The sequence below is a fragment of the Squalius cephalus genome (assembly GCF_949319135.1).
Source record: "Squalius cephalus genome assembly, chromosome: 1".
Classification (NCBI taxonomy): domain Eukaryota; kingdom Metazoa; phylum Chordata; class Actinopteri; order Cypriniformes; family Leuciscidae; genus Squalius; species Squalius cephalus.
Genome location: NC_137122.1, coordinates 19684164 through 19689603, shown reverse-complemented (window position 1 = coordinate 19689603; position 5440 = coordinate 19684164). Strand labels below are relative to the sequence as shown.

General features: G+C 35.2%; 1 long non-coding RNA gene across 1 annotated transcript; it reads right to left on the bottom strand.

Annotated features, from left to right (window-relative positions):
* Nucleotides 1-2145: 2145 nt before the first annotated feature.
* On the bottom strand, nt 2146-5210 carry LOC307164974. Its single transcript, XR_013822370.1, has 4 exons — nt 4858-5210; nt 3864-4026; nt 3569-3787; nt 2146-3202 (listed from the first exon to the last, which is right to left on the bottom strand). It is a non-coding gene; the product is annotated as an uncharacterized lncRNA (long non-coding RNA).
* Nucleotides 5211-5440: the final 230 nt, after the last annotated feature.

The following is a 5440-nucleotide window of genomic DNA, read 5'->3' as shown; positions in this document are numbered from 1 at the left end:
GAGTGGGACGAGCGGCGGGAAAAATTGAACGTCGGTTGGAAGTCAGACGTATATAACCATATATGGAAATAAAGCTGGCAGTTTGACCAATCACAGGACTCTTACTGCCAAGGTGCAGACAGCCTTACTATATAATGTAAAGAGCAAATTATGTAAATTATAAAAAGTCCAGATGCAAAAATATAAAAAGTATTTGAATGAGAAGTGTGTTGTCCCTAAACGCACAGAGAGTAGATGGAAACGGTAAGTCACATGAAGTTTTGGGATTTTTTGTTGTTGTTTTTGACTGGATGAAAACTCTCAACTGGCCTTTTCACCCACATCAACGTGAATGAGTTTTTTTTTTTATAACAAATGATATTACTGAATGAATAAACTGAAATGTGTTTAATAAAACTCAATTTATTACTCAATGTATTAAAACAAAGAATGCACAAGCACAACATTTGTTGATACAATCATCAATGCCCATGACTTTTCCATGGCTTTATACAGAGAATGTCTGGCTATACATATAGGCCAATATATAAAATTGTAAATTAACAATTATATTTTCTTTATATAAATTAATAATTGTATTTATATAATTTAATAATTCTAAATTGTCTTTTTCGTTTTCTTTTTTATCATAATGACTGCTTTAAGACTGTTTAACTGTCCTATATATACTTGTTTTTGAATGGAAAAGGAACATTTTGCTGGTTGGGGGAATATGAGTAAGCCTGAATTCAAGAATTTTCACTTCCTAGGGTAAAATTAGCTGAAAAATGTCCACATGTGGAAGAAGAAACAACTGGCAATTCATGTAAGTTTTTTTGTTCAGTCATATTATTTTGTTTTTCCAAATGTTACAAAAATGTTGCTTTAAAAAGGTTGTTCCTCATTATAGCAGGGCTCTGGAGTTCAATCAACTTAGCCCCTTCTGGTGAGATATATAACCATATATATCCATTTCTTTACATGAATGTACATAATTGCAACTAAAATCAGTTCAGTATCAGTTATTTTGCTTTTACCATTATGTTGACTAGTAGACACTGAGAAGGGGTTAACCAGCAAACCCACGGTGCAAAGCAGGTGGCTCTCTGCAGATTTGGAGGTAACATCATTTACGCATCAAGAATCCTCCAGTTCGGACTGTAGAGGTCTCAAAGTTTACCAGGTTAGAGGGAGTTGCTGCATTTTCACATTAACATGTGTCACACACACATACGCTGTGACACACACGTGCACATACAGTGGGTTTCTGCCTTTTATATGGGGCTTTCCATAGACGTAATGATTTTTGTTCCATAGACTAGACATAATGATATTGGTCATTTTTTCTTATCTGCTAACTCTAAACACAACCCTCACAAAAATACATTTGCCATTTTGACATTAAAATAACAACAACAACATATTTATAAGACCAAAAATGTCTCCACAAGATCAAGTATTTCTGGTATTACTATCATTGTGGGGACATTTCGTCACAACATTAAACAAGAACAATCATGCTCACCAAACAAAACATCAAATAACTGTTTCAGTCTTTCAACTGTTTTCTTTTTAATTATGACCATATATAATGGTAAAGTATTGTTCATCTCTAACAGGACTATGAAGAAGAATCCATTTCCATTGCAGAAGAAGGGTCAGTTAGGGAACAAATGGAGGAGGACAACAAACTGAGGATGGTGAATCCTGCTGAACAAGGAGTGAAAGATCAGACCACATGTACTGGTCTACAACATAATGGTCCAATAGGTATGAACATTTCAATCTTGTATTAAGTTTTGTTTGGATAAAAAGGATATATAATATGGTATTGTAGCTGATAATTTGTGTGATACGTAACCTATACATTTCTTTGCATGATAATTTCAACTAAAATTATCATCATCATCTTTATCAAGTATCAGTTATTTTGCTTTTACCATGTTGCCTCCATAGGAGACACTGAGAAGGGGTTAACCAGCAAACCCACGGTGCAAAGCAGGTGGCTCTCTGCAGATTTGGAGGTAACATCATTTACGCATCAAGAATCCTCCAGTTCGGACTGTAGAGGTCTCAAAGTTTACCAGGTTAGAGGGAGTTATGCTGCATTTTCACATTAACATGTGTCACACACACATACGCTGTGACACACACATGTGCACACACAGTGGGTTTCTGCCTTTTATATGCACTGTTAAAAATTACCTGTAAATTTTACAGTAAAATACTGGCAGCAGGGTTGCCAGCCAATTACTGTATTTTTTACAGTAGCGTTTCTGTAATTTAATTTACAGAATTTTACTGTATTCTCTGATTACAGTAAAATTCTGTAAATTAAATTACAGAAACGCTACTGTAAAAAATACAGTAATTGGCTGGCAACCCTGCTGCCAGTATTTTACTGTAAAATTTACAGGTAATTTTTAACAGTGTACAATTAAAGCAAATTTTACAAATTACAAATTAAACTGTACAAATTACAGTGTACACTGTAAAGTGTACAGTGTACAACTAAAACAATTGTTTAAAGCTTATGTAGTTGATAAATAATTTACATTTAAAATTCAGCTGCCAGTCATTAATACTCAAAAATCTAGGAAAATATATTGTATACCGGTACTCCATTTTACATATGTAAAATGGAGTATACAATATATTTTTCTGATTTTTGAGTATTAATGACTGGCAGCTGAATTTTAAATGTAAATTATTTATCAACTACATAAGCTTTAAACAATTGTTTTTAAATACATAAAGTGTTGTATAATGCACAACTTAATTCCCCTATTACTTCACAAAACAAAAAAATAATTCAACATACTTATCTTGAAAAACGGGTAAAAATTTATAACTTTAAAATCTGCATGAAAAAAAGTCATAAACAGTGTATTTTGTATTATTTTGATTTCATTTTTATTTACAAAATTGTATTTTTTTTAAAAATGGACATGAAATTAAATATTTTTAAATTACTTAAAACAAATTAGCCGTCATGGCCCTTCACACAAAGAAGAAATACGCAAACAACATACATTTAAAACCACAAGTTGACCAACATGATCATAATAATAAAACAAAAAGAGACGGGTGAATTTTCACCACTTCATTACCAGACAAACATGTCCAAACAACAAGGCCCCAAGTCAGTCCAACAAACTTCTGATCAAAAATGGAGAACAATTCAGCTCCAGAATGCTGTTCCATCACAGGATGCAAAGAGTGGCTAGAAACATTGAAAAGAAAAAAGAGGACAATATATATTAGATATATTACAAAACATAATGATACAGTCAAAGACAGATACAGGGATGACAGATACAGTTAAGCCCCTTTCACACAGAGATTCCGGAAAAGTGACCCGGGATTTGATCCAGGTTCATTTGATTTGGTTCATTTACACTGCCAGTGATTTTCCGGAATCAGAGAGTGCATTCACACACAACACGTAAAGACACGTGACATCGATGTGACTTGTAATGTCTCAGCAGCGTCCTAAGTTTGCTTATGAACTGCGATCTCTCTCTCTCTCAAGAAACCACGCTTGTGCATTTTTTTCTCTGATTCAATCATAAACTTGCGCATTACGTACCGTTTCACAGCTGGCGAACAATCCCGGCTTCAGCGTCATCACTACAACACGGCATTATTACGGCTTTTGTTCACATAGCGCACGTTCCGGGACTGAACACGGCAATGTTACTAGGTCCCCAACCCGGCATCGATCCCGGCATCAGTCCCAGGTCGTGTTTGCGTTCACACAGAAGGCATTCTGGCAATTTCCCGGGAACATCGCGCTGTGTGAAAAGGGCTTTAGAGACAGATAGAGAATATTAAAAGGTTACAATTAAAGGGAAAATAGATCTGTGTGTGTGTGTTCTACTTACATTTCAGAAATTCCACTGTTAATCCATCACTTTGCTGGGCAGAGTGGCAACATGTGGGTTCACTGCAACCTGTTTCTTCTGTACCATTTGCCCTGTTGTTTTAGATGGCAATTTTTCTCTTGATTTCTTTGTTCCTCTTTCCGGATTAATACATACAAAGCGCCTAAAGGGTCAGGAAACAGACAATATGTAATTAAGATTGGTTTTAAGTTTTTGAGGCTTGTAATCATGTTTTTAAAATTGGACCATATATTAGAGCAGTGTTTCTCAACTCCAGTCATGAGGACCTCCCAGGAAGGAAGTTTTATATGTCCACTAATTAAAACACCTGATTTAACTCATTAGCTTGCTAGTGTTAAAGATGGAGACATCTAAATCATTCGCCCTAAAAATTCTCTCTTCTCGAGTTGAGAAACATTGTGTTAAAGGGATAGTTCGGCCAAAATTGATATTGAACCCATGATTTACTCACCCTCAAGCCGTTCGAGATGCATATGTCAATAATTTTTCTGACTAACACATTTTCAGTTATTTTAGAAAATGTCTTAGATCTTTCAGTGGTTATAATGACAAGTTATGGGATCCACCTCCTTCAAGTCCCAAAAATGTGCATGCATCCTTCACAAAAGTAACCCATCCGGCTCCAGGGGGATAAACGAAGGCCTTCTGAGGGTAATCCGTGCGGTTTTGTCGTAAAAATATACATATTTAAAACTTTATAAATGAAAATAACTGGCTTGAAGGAGTGGACCCCATAACTTGTCATTATAACCACTGAAAGATCTAAGACATTTTCTAAAATAACTGAAAATGTGTTCGTCTGAAAAATGATTGACATATGCATCTCGAACGGCTTGAGGGTGAGTAAATCATGGGTTTAATATAATTTTTGGCCGAACTATCCCTTTAAAGGCCTCAACAGAAAAGGCAAGTTCTGATATTGAATAAATGTGTAAAATGAAGGTACTGAGGTTGTTAAGAATTCAATCATTACCTTTGAATGAACTCCAAGGTACTGCCTCCTCCTGATTGAATATGTAATATGCTGTGAACAGTATGGGAAGGCCAGACAGGAAGCTGTGCTGAAAGCCCTCCTCACGCACACAACTTGGCCTTCCAGTGCCCACTTGTCTGTGTCTCCTAAAACAATACAACATGTGACAATAGTTATTTTTAACTATACCATTTTTATTTTTCGTTTTTTTACATTTAAACTATAATTTAGAATTCAGAGTGCAGGAACTCTTTCTTTTAAATAAAGTTAAAAACGGCATTACAAACAAAAAATAAGCAAATTTCACACACAGAGTAGGCTAGGTTACAGCTAAAAAAACACATTTCGTACTGAAATGTAAGCCAACTATGGATTTTTACACCGGCATATTAAACGTGCAACAAACCTGGTAACTTATATTACAGCATCATTTATAATTTAACGTATATGACACGCATCCTCCCTCCGTGAGTCTGACGCAAGGCTTTAGCAACGGCGTTTTCATTTCGGCGCCCATTTTAACAGATTACTTGATTTTGATTTGATTTACACCATAAAATAATCACGACAAAGTGTGCTAATC